Source organism: Ictidomys tridecemlineatus, chromosome 3 (assembly GCF_052094955.1).
Source record: "Ictidomys tridecemlineatus isolate mIctTri1 chromosome 3, mIctTri1.hap1, whole genome shotgun sequence".
Lineage (NCBI taxonomy): Eukaryota > Metazoa > Chordata > Mammalia > Rodentia > Sciuridae > Ictidomys > Ictidomys tridecemlineatus.
The window spans coordinates 212,695,530-212,715,607 of NC_135479.1; the positions used below are offsets into that span (position 1 = coordinate 212,695,530).

General features: G+C 52.7%; 2 long non-coding RNA genes across 9 annotated transcripts; one reads left to right on the forward strand and one right to left on the reverse strand.

Moving 5' to 3' along the window:
- Positions 1-6,746: 6,746 nt before the first annotated feature.
- LOC120890403 (uncharacterized) lies at positions 6,747-11,222 on the reverse strand. The gene is made up of 2 exons (XR_005734617.2): positions 10,968-11,222; positions 6,747-9,741 (listed from the first exon to the last, which is right to left on the reverse strand). It is a non-coding gene; the product is annotated as an uncharacterized LOC120890403 (long non-coding RNA).
- A 4,265-nt stretch (positions 11,223-15,487) lies between these two features.
- On the forward strand, positions 15,488-19,711 carry LOC144376508 (uncharacterized). Of its 8 annotated transcripts, none has more exons than XR_013437061.1 (6): positions 15,488-15,745; positions 16,181-16,341; positions 16,443-16,523; positions 17,274-17,445; positions 17,972-18,337; positions 19,546-19,711. It is a non-coding gene; the product is annotated as an uncharacterized LOC144376508 (long non-coding RNA). The 8 variants fall into 8 exon arrangements; XR_013437059.1 differs by having other exon boundaries at positions 15,497-15,745; positions 17,345-17,445; XR_013437063.1 differs by lacking the exon at positions 16,181-16,341 and having other exon boundaries at positions 15,503-15,745; positions 16,410-16,523; positions 17,345-17,445; positions 17,950-18,032; positions 18,131-18,337.
- The last annotated feature ends 367 nt before the right edge of the window (positions 19,712-20,078 follow it).

Consider the following 20,078-nt stretch of genomic DNA (forward strand, 5'->3'; position numbering starts at 1 on the left):
AGGGCTGCCAGTGCCGGAGGTTAGACACGCCCAGCCAGGCCTGGGTGACCAGAGGCCACAGCTGATAGGGCCTGGGAAGCCTGGCAGGGTTTGTAGAGGGAGGACACAGTGCCTCTTAATGCTGTGTGTCCCCAGGCTCCAATTTAATGTCCTACAACAAAAAACAGGTGCAATGCACACCTGGCTGAGCCTTTTATACTCAAGGCAGAGTCTCAGAATCAAGGTGCCCTGCACCCAGGCCCCCGTTAGAACAGTGCACTCGCAGGCCAGCTCAGTGCCCACCTCCTTTACTGATGGCAAACTAACTTCAGGGAAAAGAGCAAGGCCAATACCCAGCTTCTTGGCCATAGTCAAGGTGGGCAGTCCCTTTGGTTACAGTGACCAGGGAATCTCAGAGCAGGGGTTGGGCAGGCATGCGGGGGAGATAGCCCTGAGGACATCTGGACATTAGCAGGACAGGGATTCCCTCTGGTCACCTACAAGTCCACTTTTATTCCCAGCACCCACCCGGTTTTTGTGCTCCTGACCACTCTAATCCAGAGGCCGTGGGCCACGGGGGGCACAGGTCCAGGGGAAGCGGGCATGTTTGCTCAGACCTCCTGGCTTGGCAATGCTGCTTTGCTCCCATTTCTCCTCTCCCAAGAAGCCCAGAGGCTTCAGCCACATGACACACAGGGTCCTGGCCCACCTGGGTCATCCCTCCCCCTGTGGGTTGTCGCAGGTGCCGTGGCCATGACCCTCCCTCCTCTGCCATCTCTGCTCCCAAGGGGCCCCCATAGGGCGCCATCCAAGAAAACTGGGGACACAAGTCTTCAATTCATGCCCACAGTTGTCCCCCTAAATCAGAGGGCACGATGACAAGAGTCTCCACAGGAAGCAAAGGTCCCGACCTTGGGCCTAGCCTGCACATTTCCTCAGGACGCCACCTCGGACTGGTTCTGTGCAACCTGTGAGCTGCCCTGTCCTGCCGATGCCTGCCGGGCAGGAAGCAAGCTCTCCCACCATGCTCAACTTCTCTCTGGCTCAGAAGTGGGGCTTCTATCTCGGGTTCGTTTTTACTTTTTAAAAAATCATAGTAAAAAAAAAATGTATCTGACATAAAATCCACCATCGTTTTCATCTTAAGTGTACAGTTCAGTAGAGTCAGGCAGGCACGTTACTGATCTCCACAACGTTCTCATCTTCAGAAACTAAAACTCTGTCCCTGTTCAACAATGACCGGCCACCTCCCTCAGTCCCGGCCACCCCCGCCCTCTCGTCTGTGTGAATCTGAGTCTTCCAGAGGCTCTACATAAGAGAATCAGAGTCTGTCCTCTGTGACCGGCCTATGTCACGCAGCTTAATGACCTCGTGAGTCTGAGTAGAACCCCTGTGTGCGTGGGCCACTCGGGGCTCAGCCATTCTTCTGGCCACAGATGCTGGGCGGCTTCTGCCTCCTGGCGACCTTGCGGGATGCTGCCCTAGGGAGGGAAAGCATCTCCCCCTTCCCCTCTCGGACCTCATGGGAATGCACTCAGAGATGGCACTGGGGTTAGGGAGCCATTTTCTGAATTTGATTGTTTGAGGAACGGGCCAGCAGCTGCAGAGCTGTGCGATCCCTTGAGGGCAGCGGGTTTGGTTTCCCCACATCCTGGCCCACACCTTCTCCCCTTCAGGCGTCCAGTGGGATGGAGGTGAGGAGTGCCTCTTCACAGACTAGAGCATTTCCCTAAAGACTGGCTGGACCTCTTTTCATATGCTTGCTGGACACTCATGTCTATGAGATCTTTAGAGAGACAGAGCTCATTCCAGCCCATTTTAAAACCGGGTTTACTTTTGGTGGCTGTTGAGTTGCAGGAATCTTGGCACATACTGGACACTAACTCCCCATCAGACATTGCTGGTGACTGTCCTCTCCCACTCTGGGGGCTGCCCCCTCACTCGCTAGTGTGTGCCCTGCGTTACGCACAGGCTGTGCAGTGACCTGGGGCCCCTCTAGTTCTGCTTCTGCTGCCTGTGTTTTTTGGCATCACATCCAAGAAACAACTGCAAAACCAACATCCTGAAGCTTTTCCTCGATGCCCTCCACTCAGTGGTTCCAAGTCTTACACGTCGATGTTTGATCCATTTTGTGTTGACTTTTGCCTTTGGAATAAGGAAACAGTACAAGTCCGCACTCGTGCACACGGGTCCCACTTGCCCGGCACTGTTTGCTGGGGTGACCTCCTGCCACTGAGGGTCCCTGGCTCCTGGGAAGGTCCCTGGACCCCACAGGCCAGGGTTTGTCTCTAGCCTCTCCCCTCTATCCCACCCATCGACGTGTCCATCTTTGCACCAGTCACACACTTCTTTTGACCACTGTGATTTCGTAATGAATTTTGAAAGCAGGGCACACAGTCCTCCAGCTTTGATCTTCTTTCTCAAGATCATTTCATTTATTGGGCCTCCCTTGGGGAATTCACCTGTTTACAATGGATTTTTATATTCCGGGGGCGGGGGGTTTCCAGACCACAAACCCAGATGTCTTTCCTTTCACCTGTGTCCTCTGGAACTTCCGCGAGAATGCTTTCTCCTTTCACCTGCTCCGCTCAGCGAGGGCTGTATTCATTCTGCTTCAGTGATCCTGTGCCCAGAGCCTGTTCCCCATTCTCACAAGGTCCACAGCAAACTCTTCCTCAAGTTTAACCTAGCAAACTCCTATGGCCTTTGAAAAATATGATATAAGTCACATTTCTGGGGACTCTAGCTAAGGGCTTCTGTTTTAAAAGTGGAAATGCTATGACGGAGGGTGTAGCTCAGTGACAGAGCACTTGCCTCTGGTGTATGTGAGGCCCTGGGCTCAATCTCTAGCACTGGAAAAAAAAAAAGGAAATGCTGTGTACACTGCGATGGGTGAGGAGTGTGAAGAAACCTGCAGTCAATACAGGCAGACAGACTGGTGACATAAATAGCGTCTAATCAGTGGAAACTACTCAGGAGCTCATAAAGTCATACGTATCAAGATTACTTGTAATATATAGGGGAAGGTACATGAAATGCAATTAAGTGAAAAGGTACAAGTAAAAGCAGACGCTTATGCGCGCAAAGAGTGGAAAGAAACACAAAAACAAAACAACAACAAAAACAAACAAACAAACAAAAAAAAACCTCTTGCATTTCCCAGAGTATCCATGAAATTTTTTAAATGAAAAAAATAAGTGTCTAAGTGTTGGGGGTTTTCATCACTGTGACAAATACTCCACTGATGGAGAGAAGAGACTGACTCTGGCTCCTGGCTCCAGAGGTTCAGTGCACGGTCAGGGGCCCACTGTCGCTTGGGCCCGTGGTGAGGCAGACATGATGGCGCACGTATGACGCAGGAGGTACTCACCTCCTGGTAGCTGGGAAGTGAGAGTCCCCAAACCCTCTACAGGGCATGTCCCCAATAACCTAACATTCTCCCACCAGGTCCCACCTCCTAAAGGTTCCCCTGCCTCCCAAGAGTGCCACAACCTGACCACCGAGCCCTTGACACATGGGTCTTTGGGGCACATTCAAGATTCAGACTGTAGCAGTGCACTGAAGAGTCCTATGTGCTGCTTCCAACCCACCCTGCCCCTGGGCCCTGGCTCTCTCTTCTTCTAAGAGCACCTTCCCTGCCAAGCCTATTTCAGTGGATTCAACAAGCTGTCACTCTGCCCAAGTCCTAGGCTCCAAGCCCAGAGTTCCCTCCCCAGACACAGCCAGGTACGAACATCCCTTTGTGCCCTCAGAGCCGTCTCCGGGCCTGTAGCCCACATCCATGATCCAGTCATTTGGTCCCCATGCTCACGACCTCAGGTACACCCCAGGCCCCCACAACAACACGTGCCCCGTCTCACTGGGAGGCTGGGGCCTCAACACATTAATTTGGGAGGCAAGGCAGGAGGGACACAACTCCGTCCCAGCAGGATGCCTTGGAAGCCACCTTTGATTCTGGCTAAACTCACACATTTCCCTCTCTGTTTCCCCAGGAGGTGCCGTGCAGCTAGCTGCACGTCCAGTTCCATGGCACCCCAGTCAGCACACACAGACTTTCCTTGCTCTTAACTTCTACGTTCTGTTGTTGAGATAGACCACAATTCTTTAAATAGGCCTCCAAGAGACATTTTTGCTTATATTTGGTTTCCAGCAATGTAAACAATGCTGCCATGAACACCTTTGGGCATCACCTTGGCATAAGCCTGGGGTAGATGTAGAATAAATAATAAGAAGTGAATGACTAAATCCAAGTGTGTGTGCACTCTGGATTTTAATTAATATTTCCCCTCCAGAGCAGTTAACCACTTCCCTCCCTAACCAGCAGCCCGAGAACTGCCCATTGGCCTAGACTTCTGGAAACTGTACTTAGAAATCTTCTTCACACAACTGGGGAGGTGTGTTAAGTGCTTTACAAACAGCTCTGCTCTCTGAACAGTGAGGTGAACCTCACCAAGCCCATCAGCTAGAGAGCCTTTTGGACTGTGCTCTCCAGTTCACTAACTACCTGTTCAGCTGTGTCTAATCTGCTGTCAAACCTGTGCTCCAAGTTGTTGTCGTCATTATGTCTATAAATTCTAGAAATTCTACTTGGTACTTCTTCAAAACTACTATGGTACTTTTTATATCTATATAATTTTGTTTCCTATGACAGTCATCATCATCCAGCCAGCTAACAGCATGTGTCTGAAAGTTCTAGCAGGTCTGAAGGCTCTGCCAACTTCCTCCTCTCCCAGCTCAAGGTTTCCTGCTTGACCAGTAGTGTGCTGCTATGGGGAAATGTCAGGCTGGGTGGCTCGCACAGCCCACAGTCACTTTTCACTGTCCTGGACACTGGATATCCCAGGCCCCAGCTGATTAATTTCCTATGAGGGCTTTTTCTGGTTTGTAGATTTCCATCTTCTCAATGTGTGGTGGAGAGAGAGAGTGCAGAAGCAAGCTCTGAGGTCCCCATTCTCACGACTGCGGAAAAGTTTAATTACCCCCAGGCCCTGTCAACAAACCTCTGCACCATCTCCCTGGGAGGCTGGGCCCCAACACATTAATTTGGGAGGCAAGGCAGGAGGGACACAATTCAGTCCACAGCAGGATGTCTTGGAAGCCACCCTTGATTCTAGCTAAACACCACACACAGGCCAAAGCCCACCAACAGGAAAACGGATGAACAGACTTTGGTGTACGGTGGAATACCCCCCAGCAGCAAGAGAAGAGCCAAGGGCATGCAGGCTATTCCGCGGGATCACAGACACGCCCCGCTGTGTCTGGATGAACTTCAAGAGCATATCAGAACAGCTCTTGATAGCAGGGAGGAGTGAGAGCCTCCCAAGGCCAGGGAGTCCTCCAGAATCCTACAGTTAGAGGGCTGGATCTGCTCAGAGTTGGCGTTATCTATGGCATGTAATTATACTGCAATAAATCACGCTATCAAGTGGGGAGCAAGTGAGTCAAGATGACAGAGCTGAACAGGCAGGTCACTGAGTCACAAGGGCACACTCACAGCTGGGGCCGGTGCAGCTCAAGCTCCATCAGGAGGCCTGTGCTAGGAGCCACTGCAAAAGTATTACATTCATATGGAAATTGGACTCCTACTGTTCACCTAGGCCCATTTGGGGACTCAAGTTACAAGATTCCCGGAGAGTTCCCATTGGTTGGGGAAGGATGGTAGGAGGGTGTTCCGGGGGAAGTGGAGCCCCCGTGTCCGGTAGAGACACTCGTGTGTCCGGTAGAGACACTCGTGTGTGTGGACCGGCTTGTTAGGGGGACGCACACGGCCTCTCACAAAATAAAACTTTGTTTCAGTTTGACTGGCTTGTGTTTTTGTGCTCAGCCGGGTTGCAGGATCGCAAGCCGGTGTGCACTGACAGCAACCCGCGGAAGCGCCCAGCAGGAAGGCAGCAGGTGAAAACAGCAGCGGGCAGGAGCGGAGCTAAGGCTCACGCGGCCCCCGCCGTGCAGCCTGCAGCAGGCCTGGTCTTAGCCCTGGCTGCTGCACCCTGCAGGCTGTCTCCACCCCCCAGCAGGGCAGGGAGAAACAGCCCTCCCGCAACCCAGATGCCCTTCCTACTCCACTCCACCCTGCCCACCCCAGAAGGCCTCCCCAGCTCGACTCTGTCAATCCCACGGCAACCTCAGGTGGACAGTCCACACCACCTTGGCCGGTGGTTATCTCTGTGGGGGGTACACAAGTTGCTCCCCAGGACAGCCAGATGTAGTCATCAGTCCCACGCACTCCCCAGAACAGTGAGTGGAGACATCTCACACACACACACAAGGAGTCCAGAGGGTGTTCTGCTGCTCTGTGTTCTGTGCGGTGTCTTTGTGTGCCTTTCCCCAGTGTCACATACTAAACTCCATAGGCTCCTTTTCTCCTGAAGTTCTGGGATCAGTATCCTCTCACGGGCTGTGCATTCAGGACCACTCCCTTCAAACCGCAGGCCTGCAGGGGCCCCAGTGTGCCCCTCCAGGCCCTCCGGGGAGCTCCCAGGGCCCGCTGCCTTCCCACCCTTCTCGGGACTGGCAGGGAGTTTCTGCTGTACACTGGGCAGGTCTGATGACTCGGTGGCCCTCATTTTCCAAATGACGGATTATAATATAGAATTGTGCAGGGTCAAAACTGTCCCACCAAAGGGCCAAGTACAAGAACACATTGACCATGACAAAGTTCAAAAATTCATTTTCAGATTCTATGCGAAAATGAACCTTATATAATCTATCACTTTGTTTCGTCGGCTTTTTTCACTGCTGAGACTAAAACACCCGACCAGAGTAACTGGAGAGAAGGAAAAGTTTATTTGAGGACTCAGTCTATATAGAGAGCGAGCAGGCTCCATTCCCCTGGGCTCGAGGTGAGGCAGAACATCATGGTGGAATTGTGTGGCAGAGGGAGCCGGCTCACATGATGATCAGAAGCAGAAAGAGAGAGAGAGAGAGAGAGAGACTCCACTCACCAGACACAAAATATATACCCCAAAGGCACGTCCCCAGTGCCCACCCCTCCAGCTACACCCTACCCCCCTTCAGCTACCACTCCCTTAATCCTGTCGGGAGATTTGTTTTTCATGAAAATATTACCACCAACATCCAATGGGTATGTTATTGCTCTTTTAAAATAAATCTACAAGTATACGTTTTTCTAATTTCTCACTTTTAACTTCTGGTACGATGAGCATCAATAGCTAGAACCAGAACAGAATGAAGCAGCACGTATGCACCCCAGCTCACTGTCCTCAAGCCCGTCAGGTGCGTCAGGGATCCTGAGGTCACAGCACGAGAACCACTGGCTCAGACCGAGACTGGAACACCTAGCAGACGTCCTGCAGACCAGAGGCACCCAGGGCCACCTGGAGGCAGACACCGGGCTTCGCTCCAGTTTCCAGGCCACACTGTGGACCTGGAACAACACACTCAACATCTCGAACCTAGTTTTATTTATCATTTATTTATTTATGTGTGGGATGGGAATAGTATCTTTTTCAAGATAGTTAAGAGTCAATGGGATGACACTTGGACGCACCAGCACAGCTAGGAGGCTCCACTGCTGTTACTGACATCGGCTCACCTGTGCTCTGAGGCTCTGAGCACCATGTCGACATCTGTGTGACCAGCCGTAAGGAAAGCCCAATCTCTGGGTGCATGCTGGGAACAGGATGGGGAAAGGGCTGATTCTTCTGAGCTTGCCCAACCTTGCAGGCAGCCCAGGTTCATCTTTTGGGGGCCCGGAATCGCAGACAGTAGCTTGGTGGAAGGTACAGGTCCTACTTCAATTCCACAGGCCAAAGGCTGACTTGGCACTGACCAGAGACCATGCACTGCGTCAGGCCCAGAGGCACCCCATGAACAGGACTGTGCAAAGATGTGGGAGGAGAGGCCGCAGCACACGGGTCCCAGGGAGGCTTGACCTTCAGACAGGCACAACACCTGTGGAGTGGAGCATAGGCAGGGACCCCAAGGGCCCTCAGCATGGGGTCAGGTGGTGCCAGAGAGAGGCACAGGCATTGCTTGGGGTGGAGAGGAGGTTCCCATTGTAAGCACAGCATGAGGAGCTAGGGGTGGTGGCGAGGACAGGGAGGAGACCATGCCTTGGAGTAAGATGAGGGAGGGAAGAGAGAAGCAGCCCACAGCTGGGAGGGCTGGGTGAGCACCGCAGCCCCCGCCCCTTGTCATCCGCCTTCTCACAGCAGGAGCCTGTGCGCTTGGCTTGGCAGGAAACCCGGACCTACCCTAGAATCTCTGTGGCAACAGGCCCAGAAGAAGCTGTCCAAAGTGTACTGACAGCTGAAACTCAGCTGTTCTGCCCTTCTTTTGACTAGAAGACGGACAGGTGCCATTTGGGGCTACTCCAAGTCTCTATGCCTGATGATGCAGCCTGTGGACACAGGCACGGCTCTCAGGGGAGTCTGCCAGGCCAGTGGCCTAAGCTGGGTGCTGAAGCATCTAGTCGTGACCGGCCTCCTCTGGTTGCCAGGCAACCTGCAAGTCTCCTGAAGGTGCAGAGGTATCTGTAAAGAAAATCCATGGTGACTCTGAGGCTTTCATTTGGAAAATGTCATCTGCAGAAGCCAAGTACTGGGTCATGCCCTCAGCTGTGGAATCTACCTGGCAATGGATGAGTGACATTTGGGGGAGCACAAACATTTTTGGACTATTTGACTTCTTGCTACTGGAGCTGTCTGTACCCTGCTGCTCCTAAGGTTCTTACGTGCTTTCTCCACCACAGTGTTGCTCATGGCCAGCGTGGTGGGACTAGGAGCTTAATTCACACAGAATTGAAGCAGAATTCAAGCTGGGCATGGAAGAGGCTGTTGCATATGGGATGACTCATGGGTGGGGAGCATGGCACCCAACTGTCATGAACCTGACTGTCACAGAAGTGAGGGCACAACTCCAAGAGGAGGCTGAACATCTGTCGTCCCTTTAGAGAATGGTAAAGACGTTTTGGCCAAGAGCAGAATGTCAACCAGCACTGCAGTATACCAGGTCACAAGTGTGGCTAGACCTGCAGGCAGAGCAGCGGAGATCTCCAGTCACCCGCTGTCACATTTAGGATGTACACAGGGTCCCTTAGTAACCCAAGGCCACCTGCCTGACCCTGCTTCAGTGTCCCAGGTCCAGGAACCACACTTCATGGCCCCTTTCATGAAGCTGAATCCAAATTGAGAAGTCACCAGGTCCTCAATGCACAAGGAAGGGTCCGTGCTTCCGTTGCCTCCCGGAGTCTGGGCAGTCCTGACTCTACTCTTCCTCCTTGTTTTCACACTCCTTCGAGCTGAGGACCTTCGCTGTTGGCTTACACCTTGTCTGGGACACATCATGTGAAAAGACCCAAACAACCAGAACACCATCAGCACACGCCTGTCCTCTGCTGCCGCTGGTCACTCTTCCCGAGCCATCCTTGTGAGGCTCTGCAGAGGCGGAACAGGAAGCTGGAGGCAGGCCCAGACCTCCCTTTCTGCCCCTCAGCAGCTGGGTGGTCTGGGGCCAGCTGTTTAACTCTTTGAGCCTGGCTTCTGTAGACAAGGAATGACGCCCACCTCGGAGGACAGAGAATGGCTGTGCTGATTGAGAGAACAACGCTGGATGAAAACAGGAAGCCACGAACGGTCACTATTAGTAGAATTAATTCGCAGGGCTGGGGATTGAACCCAGCCATTTCCATTTTTTAAATTTTAAGACATTCTTGCTAAGTTGCCCAAGCTGGCCTTGAACTTGCAATTTCCCTGCCTCTTGAGTAACCGGAGGAGAGGGCGATGTTTCTTAAGGTCAATCCTTTGAAAAACAAAACAGAAAAGATCCTGACCATATGTGTAGGAGTCTGAAGGGGAGGAATTAAAAAACACCTCTGGAACTCCATGTGGTATGTGGTTCCCATGTTGGGCTGCATTCAATATGGCAGAGCTGCTACTGCCTCCACTGACCACAAATCCTCACTGCACAAGCCAAGGGCATACTGCCTGGACCCCACTTTCTTTCCTGCTGCCCTTTAAGGTATATTAAAGTACCCCACTCTGGTGCTCAGACTGCAGAGGCCTGCCCTGCCTGGGGTAGGGTCCCAGGGGATCTCAGTTCCATTGACTCTGGCTGGGAAACGTGTTTTTAAATCATTTCCTTCCCAAATTGACAGAGAACTGAAAATGCAACGGTGCATAAAAGGAGGAAATGTGCTGCTATGGAGGCCATCCCCTCTGTGCGTCCACCTCACCTGGAGGCACCTGAGCCCGACTCCTGAACCCTGCCTGTGCCTGCCGCCAGGCTGTGCTGATGCCTCTGGCTTCTTGCATTCATTCTCCCTCTCGGCGTTGACAGCCCTCCCTGCACTGGTTTTCCTTACAGCACAACTGGCCTCCCTACCTGTCACTTCTCTCCACATGTCCTCAACCTGCTCCCAGGGAGCCCTTCTACTGGCCCCTGGTGAAAACCTGAGATGCTGTCCAATGTCTTCAGGAGAAAGCACAAGGACCCAATCTCCAGAAGCTCACTCCTCCCCTGTGGAAGGTTCTGGAATCCTCTCCCAGGAACGTGGTTCTCTGTGGCCCAGGCGGTGTCAGGGTCTACTCCAAGGTGGGCCACCATTACAGACTGAACAAAGCAGGTCTTGGGCAAGGCTTCAGCTGGGGCACTCTTCTGGCCCCTCCGGGATGGGTGTAGAGTGGCAAGGGTTTGAATCAGAAGGACCTGGAGAGAAGACTGGGGTCCCCTGTGAAGTGCAGAGACTTCTGGAAAGCCAGCCAGGGTGACAGCGGGCTCCTCGCAGGTCTCAGCACGAGGTGCCACACGCCTGCGCATCTCCCAAGGCATCTCCCACGGTAGCCCTGCCCCTGTTCCCCTACACCTCACCCTGTCCCCACAGCCTCCACCCACCCTACCCTCCTCGCACCCATCCCGCCCCAACCCATCTCCCACTCCCCGCACCCGCCCCACCGCATCCTCCTTACTCCATCCAGCCCCACCCCGCATCCCCACGCCACCGCAACCAGTTCCCGGCGCCAGCTCACCTCGTCCGCGCCTCCCGGCTCTGCGCGCCGGGGGAAGCTGGCGCCGCCGGGTCCCCGCCATGCGCTCCGGGCCTCCGAGCCCCCGCCGGCCACACCCTCCGCAGCGGCCCCGCCCCCGGCCACGCGCCACGTCCTTCCCGACCGTCTGCCTCTGGGTCTTCCCTGGTCGCCCCGCCCCCCGCCCCATGCGGCACGCGTGCTTCCTACCTTTCCCGCGTCACCCCCCGGGGTGTCACTCTCTGCCCGCGGCGCCCCCACCCCCACCCCACGCCTCGGCTTCTCCATGCGTCCCGGGCGCAGCGCGCAGGGCTTTCCCCTCTGGTCTGGGGGCATCCGCTACCCAGAGAACGGACCCAGGTGAGGCCTTCCCAAGTGTCCACCCTGCCTCCAGGCCACCTGCCCGGACTTCCCATAGGGAAGTAGGCCAAGGGTGAGAGCTCCTGTGATTAGGGCTGCAGCTGCTTTGGGGCGTATGTGACCCTCTGGACCCGAGGCCTGTGCAGTGCGCTGGAAATCACAGGTCACCCTGGCGCCTCCCTGAAGCCAGGGCTCTGCTTCTCACTGATGCCCTCAGCTCCTTTGTAGTCACTCATTAAAAACCAAAATACTGAAAAAGCTAAGTCTTGGCTGAGCCTCTTTAAAAATTAATGTTCGTATCATGGTGTTTCTGTGAAAATGCTCTTGGCTTTATTTCCTCCCAAAAGCAAACTGGCCCAGGACTGATCACACAAACACCAAGAGCAAAGGCAAAAGCAGATTTATTGTCAGGAAACTGTCAGGCTGTCTCCCGTGGAAAAAGAGCAGCAGCAACTCCTCCTGAATCGTTAGCTGTAATAAGTGAAATCATGGCGTTGCCATAGGGGTGGGGTAGCCCTTATGACCTGGTATCCTGGAGGGCAAGTTCTTTCTTAAGAACAGTATTCATAAAGTGGGGGTGGGGGAAAGGAAGGGGGTTGTAGTTATGCCAACACCTCCCTTCTGCCTCACTTCCTGTCCTTGTTACAAAGTGGGGTTGGGGGCACTGGGCAGCAGTCTCTGCTGGCCTGCAGGATGGGAGGAAGGCTCTGCTCTGCCATCTGCACCCAGGGATTAGGATACGCTGAACAAACGTCTGGGAGCACAGCCGCCTTGGAGTGTTTTCCCTTTCACTGCAGTGATGATCCAAACCCAGAGTAGGAGAACCTTCAGGAGCTGGACAGAGGCCTGTGGAGAGCAGGCAGTGGCCTTCTGGGTGTCATTCCATAAGGTATCAACAGTTTTCAGGCTGTGCCCAACCCAAGTTACTGCACTTGATAAAGTGGTAGTTTGCTACTCCATTCTGAGTGCTGGGGTGGAAGTCTCTGTGCATTGTTGGTACAAGTGAACAGCCATCATCTGCTTGGCACAACCATAAGGCACAAAAGGATAAATTAATTGTGTTAATAGAAATGGCCACCTGTGAACTTCTCAAGTTAAATCAGAAGCAAAGCTACATGGGCTTATCAACCCCATATCAGAAAAGCCAGGTCCATAAGGTCAGCAAACACACCAGACCTTCGATTGAAGCAGCGCCCTCACCTGAGACAAGGAGGAGCACTGAGGCTGCCTAGGTGGCACACACCGATCTGTCATGACAGCATCCGAACCACCTCACAGGATGGACAGGGGAGGAACCTCTGACTCTCGGTCCCCGCGTTTCAGCTCAGCCCCATCTCCCTGCTTTGGCCCACTTTGAAAATGCCTGCCAGCTGGACCCTGGCTGAGAATAAATTTCTTGCTGGGACATTCTGTTCCCTGATAAATTCTTTGGTTGGTTCATAATCCCGTCAGGCCACCTGCAGTGACTCTTTGGCATTTGTATCTGCTGTCTGCCTTTGCCCTGTGGCCACCATAACCTTTCCTTCTATCACCTATATGTATGTCCTATGTAGATACAGGTGTGTAACGTGTGACGTGACTGGAGTGGTTCAGGTGTTAGTAAAAGTACGCAGTGCGTTGCAGCGGTGAGGGTGATGTAGCTGGGGAACTGGTTGTTATTCAGTAAATTCCCCCGTGGTAGAAAGATGAATGTTTGGTCCTGGTTAATAGAACAGTGGCTGTCCTGACAAGCCCCTGTTGGGGTCTGACCTCCAGCCACCTGGCCACATGCAGTGGGTGCTTCCACTCCCTTGGGCTATGTATATGTTGTATCTTTGAAGTTCTGGTCTTTGGGGACCTCAAAATGGATTCCACCGGGACCAGCATAAACCAATATTTGGGGTACAACATTTTTTGCATAAACCAACGTTCTTGGTCCTGACTAGTGACTGTTGTTGAAGTTCAGGCCCCAGGGTACAGATGAGACACAGGAAGAGTGTTGGATGCCATACCTCCCACTACCAGGCCACCGGCCTGACGGGAAAGGCATGTGGCAGCTCAGGCTTTGACAGGAGAAAATGGTTTTGTGAAAGAAAAATGTTTAACTCCTTTCTTCACCTCGCTGTGCAGAACCCAGGGACAGGTGCCTGATGGGAATGGCCACCTGGCTCCTTGCTATGCTGCATCACACCAGTCTCGCAGGAACCGGCCCTGTGTTGTTCTTACCATGGAAACATCTGGAGGTGATCAGAAAGGGTGTGCTTCCTCCTCCACCTGAATCAGGGGCAGCAGGTGGACACACACACAGGCTTCTTTTTTTAAAGGGACAAGAAAATTCTAAGAATCTACTCAATTAAAATGTCTGCCTTTTTTCTGGGGAGAGAAACAAACAAGACTGCTTTTTCATTGAATCTGGTCAGCCCAGTCCTTCTCCTCCCTCTCTTCCTCCCCTCCCTCCTTCAAATGCCATGACTGGTCAGGTGAATGACTGAAGGAACACTTTACTTTGGGCCTGTGTCTTGAGACTCCAGTTGATAACCACAGCAACTCAGGGAGGTGGAGTTGGAGTACCCTTTCTATAGCTGGGGCAGGCGGGATCTGAGAAGGGTCCTGAGGTGTTCAGGGTCTCACAAGTGCCGGGACTCAGACTGAGGGTGGCATGAGGGTCCCCACCATGGTGCGCCTTGTGGCCATTTCCACACTACATTAAAGTCTGTTCCGTTATCTCCCACCTAAGAGCCTTGAGTTACTGTGTGCTAGAGCTCTGTAAGGCTCGTACCCTCCAGTTCCTAACGTGGTGCTTACTGTGTAGCAAACTTTCAATGCATTTTGAATGGAACAAATAAACTCTATGGAAAGCAATGGATTAATGTGAGGACCTTATTCGACTCCACCCCTCAGCTGTGTCACAGCATAATTGACAGTTATTTATAGTTAGAGTGTACAGTGCGATGTTTTGATATACCTTGTGAAATCACTGTGTCAAGCTCAGTAACATACCCATCACCTCGTGTATTTATTTTGGTGTGTATATAGAACATGTAAGATCTGTTCTTTTACCAGTTTTCAGTGTAATGTGCTGTTATTAAGTGTAGTTGCTGTGCATAGAGTTGAGCTCCAGAATTTATTCCTTTCATCCAGCTGAAACTTTGGGCCTTTTAATCCACATCTCCCCTTCTCTCTGCCCCTCGCTCTTGCCAGCAACCCCCCTACTCTCTGCCTGTGTGGGTTTGATGCCAGATTCTATGTGTCAGTAGATGATGGAGCGTTTATCTTGTGGACCTACTGTTATTTCTTGAGAAACCTCTATGCTGTCTTTTTACAGTGGCTGTGACGACCTTTGATTTGAAGTTATAATTTCTAGGTTCCAATTTTAGATCTGCCGCTTCTTTAGCTGACTCACTTAATTCTGCTCTCTTGCTTTTCTGACCCATAACAGGAAGACTATGCTGATGACTCACTATCCACATCCATTATTTTGAAGAAGATGACATGCAAAAATCCCTGAGCCAATAGTGAGCCTACAGTGACAGCGATGAGGAAGCATGAGTCACCTGGAAAGAGTGGACGAGACTCTCTGCTGTCTCCCAAGCACCAGGGCACATCCACAGCCACAGTGCCCATGGGGAGAGGCCTGGAAACCCAGGTCCCCGCCAAGCAGGCCACCTGGTCATTTGTCTTTAGGCTGCTTCACACTGGCTGCTGGTGTTAGCAAAAGTCTGTGCTGTGTGATGGGAGGGAACATTAGAAGTCGCCAAATACCAATCCTCTGACCCATCTCAGAATTCCCACTCTTAATCAATGCAAGTTGAGGCCATTGATTCTCAGCCAGCGTTGTACTTTGGAATCACAGGGCACAGCTAAAATGTGTGAAACCAGTGCTAACCCTGGAGATTGTGACATCATTTGTGTAGGAGGGGCCCTAGCAATTGGCATCTTTCAGAGGACCCTAGTGTGTAGACAGTTAGGTCCGCTGCGTTGGTATGCAGGTGTCTCCACCAGGCACGTTGATATTTGGAGCTGTCTGCCTGGTGCACGGTCAGAGGTCGAACAGCAGCCCTGGTCTCTGTCCACTAGATGGTCAGTGCCAATGCCCCAGTTGTGACCGTTAACAAAGTCACTAGGGAAAAGTGCCCATCTGAGAACCACTGAAGGTGATGACAAAGGGTGGAGGAGAGAGGACGCCCTGACCGTCTTGTCATAGTAACAAGATCTGGTGCCGTGTGTGCGTCACCACAGGGAGACTGCCAGGCCACCGGGGCCGGCTGTTTTCCCTGTAAACATTATTAACAGGATTAGTTTATTATTAAAATGGTGATTCCCCTCTGAATCCAGGAAAGCATGTAGACTGTCAACGTGAGAAACCTTGGAGAGGTCAGCTGCTCCTTCCAGACAGGACGGTGGTGATGGCTTGAAGCTGAGCTTGTGGGGTGAGCGGCCAGGTGAGAGGGTGAGGTGCACCTAGAGGGGTCTCACTGGGAGGGTGGGTGGGGTGGATGAGCAGAGCCCTCGACTGTCCTAGTCAGGAGTGGGGCCAGCGAGTGGCTGCCATGCCAGAGACGGCTCTTCCCCTTGTGCTGGCCAAGCTTCTGCTGTGTGAACCGGGGGGTTATGGGTAACACAGCAATGTGAGTCGGACAGACCAGACACACTCTTCAGGACGCAATTGGTGGCCGTACCCACTGCAGGACTGCAAGGCCACCACCCTGCTTCTGGATGAGACCAGTTCTGGAGTCCTCCAGCCGCCCTTGGGGATATCAAGATTGACCTTAAGAAGAGGGAAGTCAGGGAGGGGGACATGGTGGAAGTGGACACAGCATTAGGGACTGAGCTGGTGGCCCTGTGCGCTGGAGTCAGCCAACACCTCCCCTGCCCAGGTCCCTGTCCCTTCTCTGCCTTGCCCGCCTCCACGGCTTTCACTGGGCGACTTGCTAGTGGGCTGCAGTGCTGTCCCCTCTGCTGGCTCCAAGGGCCATGAAGATAGGGTCTTTGACTCTGAATTATTGTGGAGTGGTGGAGTGCATGAGCGCACGTGCAGGTAAGAATCTGGTTTATTGCAGTGGTGGCCGAAGGAACCACCTCTTCCTTCCTTCCCTCCTCTGACAGTGTGACCCACGCAAATTCCCCTGCTTTTCCCAGTGCCTTGGAGTTTCTCCAGTGAAGACCAAGAGGCGTTCCCATTCTTGGGGGCTATTGCTCTGGACGGGATCAACTCTGCTGGTATGAAAACCTGTTTCTCTGAGAGTTCAGCTTATCAAACAAACATGCTCATTCATAGTTCAGTCATTCATACGTCTGATTAAAGAGTTCTTTCCAAGTACTGACCATCTACCAGGGGACATGCTAAGTGCTGGGGAGGGTAACCAGCAGTGTGACTGTCACATAAACTGCCCATGGTGGCAGGAGCTGGGGGTTAACATCCCATGTTAACAGGGAGTATGGTCAGAGTGCCACTCGGCCCCCGGTCAGAGAAGTGCTCCTTGGGAGCCCACGAAGAGCAGGCCTGAGACTTGGCACCTGAGCCCCTTTGGAAGGGTGCATAGACACGCATTGTGGACCAAGCAGGTCGGGCTGCCCACATCAGGAATCCCGAGAGAGACGCTCCCAGGGAAAGACGGAGTCGGGGGCCCTCCTCCTGGAGGGTCAGGCGAGTTCACTCCAAGTGTCCTTCTGCTGGCATGGTGGGAGTCTCAGCGGGCACCGGGGCATTGGTGGGGAGAACAGCAGCTCTCTGGGAAAGAAGTCGACACGCTCTTGCTCAGTGTGTGTGACATGGGACAGAGGAGGCTGGACACCTGAGGAATTTTCGGGAAGCAGGTTTATTGACTGCAGGGTTCAGAGGTGGCTCTTGCGTAAGAGTTCTTCTGCACGATGAGTGCAGCAATTCGTTGAACTTTACACCCACTGTGTGGGGAAGGGGCCGGGAGGTTCACATGCCAAGAGGGTTTCGTTCCATCCTCTCGACAACAGAGGATGCACAGGTTTTTCTGCAAACCTGGCATTTATAAACAGAGGAAGCTGCAAACCAGTGCCTTCTGCAGATTGTTACTGACAGCTGGTGTCCTGTGCCGAAAGCTCTAAGAAGAGAAGTTACATGCCACAAATGAGTGGGGGTCTGAACTCCAGGATCTGCTTAATTATGGTAAGGGTTTCTGGGCCAGGGTCTCTGGCCTGCTTCATGTGATGCAGAACAGACCTCAAGATACGCGCGTGCACACACATCCACACACCTAAATTGTTTACTGTCTGGAAACTGAAAAAGTTTTTACAAAGCTGCAGAAAACATAGGAGAACACTCACAAGCAGCCAGTCATGTGTTCTTCCAGGAACCAGTCACCATGCTGGATCCCGTGGTGACCCTACCCACCACCAGCTTCCCAGGAGGGTGCCGGTGATCCGGGACCCCAGCCGGCACGTCCACATCCTTAGGGTCGTGGCCTGGTGGAGATTTTCTTCCTACGTCAGGAGCACTGGGCGGGCTTCCTGGAGGAGGCGAGGCCTGGCTGGCCTGGAGGAGGGGCATAGGGATGGGGTAGCATGAGAGGGAGGCTGGGGAAGGGTGGCACCTATACCTGAGGGAGGGGAGAAGAAGATGTAAAGGAAGGACCAGGAAATATTTTAATTTAAATTCCACATACTTTCTCAGGGCTGTTCTTCCCCAATTCTAGGGAATCTGTGAATCTTCATGTTGCCAAAAAAACCACTTTTAGGATCAGCACCTGGAACTCAGTAAGGAAGCCCACCGACGAACAGGGGAAGCAGAGGGAGATGGGAGACTCTAAGACACCTCTAGTTTGGGGGACTTTCTAACATTATCTGCTCGTCAGACCAAGGATCCTGAGAATGACCCGATCACCATGAACTGTCCTGTGAGCGCCAGGCTGATGTCATCCCTAGATCCCACCCCATCCTCAGCCCTCGCCAGGCTTGTTGTAGAAGAAGAGCTGGGAGCCCAAGAGTCTCACTCTCGAGATGGCTGTGTTCTCCCCCTGAACTCGTCTTCTTTGCCTTCCTCCAAGGCAGCGTCTCTCCAGGTAGCCAGCATTCTCCCTTGAATATGCCTCCCTTTTCCTGAATCAGTCAGTCTCTGTGTCTTTGGTGCTTACTTCTCTCTCATAAGCCAAGGAACCCCTTGTGCTGAGGGGAGGCACTTCCCCACCCCCCTCCCCGGGCCATCTTTCAGTGACAGTTCTTTCCTGGTGACAGAACTTGCTAAAGAGGGCCCATGGCTCAGCAGCATTGTCTCATCGGAGGGTTGCCAGAAAGATTTGTCCCAAGCCAGGTGCAGTGGTGCACCCGTGTCGTCCCAGCAACTCAGGAGGCTGAGGCAGGAGGGTCACAAGTTCAAGGCCAGTCTGGGCAACTTAGCGAAACCTTGTCTCAAAGTGAAATGAAATAGGATGTAGCTCAGGTATAGAACCCCTACTCCGCCAACTCTAATCTCCAGGACTGAAGGAGAAATGACAGTAAAGAAAGCCTGGCCTCAGGTCTAGAGAATCAAAATGTGCATTTTAGCAAAGTCCTTCCAGGGAGTCCTGGGGCCAACAGAGGAAGCTGGGGGGTGGGGGGGCAGGTGAGCAAGAGCCCAGAGGAAAAGTCGGGGAGTCATTGTTCTGTCCCCGGGTCTCCCTCCCAAGTGAGGTCAGCAAGTTTCCTGACTCCACATTTTGGTGGTTTATCTTTTACCCTCTCTCTGGGGATTCCCTGGGTTTCAAGGGGAGGGAATCCAGTCCATGGGTGACCCATTGATTGGAGAATGTGACCTTCTTCCAGTGGGTGATTCAGTGCTCTGGGCCAAGGGTGGACATTTCTGTGAGATGGGGCAAGAGGCGACAACCAAAGGAGGCAGATTTTAAAAGGCCACCAACAGAGGCTTGATTTGAGACACACACACACACACACACACACACACACACACAGCCCGCAGAACTCGATCAGACAGGACAGTGGACAGGAGGAGGGTCTGAGGAGAAAGGGATCTCCACCGAACTGGGGTTTTACAGGGCTCACAGCAGGAAAGGAGGGACTTGGGACAAGAAAAGGTGTTTTTAGAGTCCCTTGTCCCTTGCTGGAGTTGGTGGGGGAGCTGGCTGAACTCCAGGATTAACTGGTTAATCAGGAGATCCCGCTGATTGACGGGAGCCTGGTTGATGTTTCTTTCCCGCCTGCCTGGGCTGCTTTGTTCTAAGTCACCATCACAGACCTGACAATTTCTATGTGACTTCCCCCATCTCACACACAGAGCCTCAATGCCCTGAACATGTGAGAAGCTTACCAAAGTAACACAGCAAAGAAGACTTGAACTCCAAGCAGAAAAATGGACCAAGGAAATGAAGCAATTGTTCATAAGTGATACCAAGGAGAAAAAAATAAAATAAATGAATAAAACCAGTCTGTGAATAAAATAAGCAGATGCCTCCACAATTATCAAGGATTTAACAAACGGCAATATGAGTATAAGCTGGAGATGGATCTGGACATCTCCCTGGAAAAGAATCTCCTGAGTCAGTGTGACATGGACGGAGTCTCTGACTCAGAGATGCTGTCAGCTCTAGCGACCTAGCCCGGGGGTCTCAGTATGAGACAGCAGGAGAGGGAACATGGGAAGAGCAGGTCTCCAATCCTGGCCGAACCTTAGTGGGACCTTGGAATGGTTGCTGCAGGAGCCTGGCGTGCTGCTCTTCAGTGCCTGTGCCCAGGGCAGGTCATCATCATGGTGACATGGCGACCGAGTCACCTCCCTCCAGGCTTCACACAGTGGTGCCTGTCAGCCTA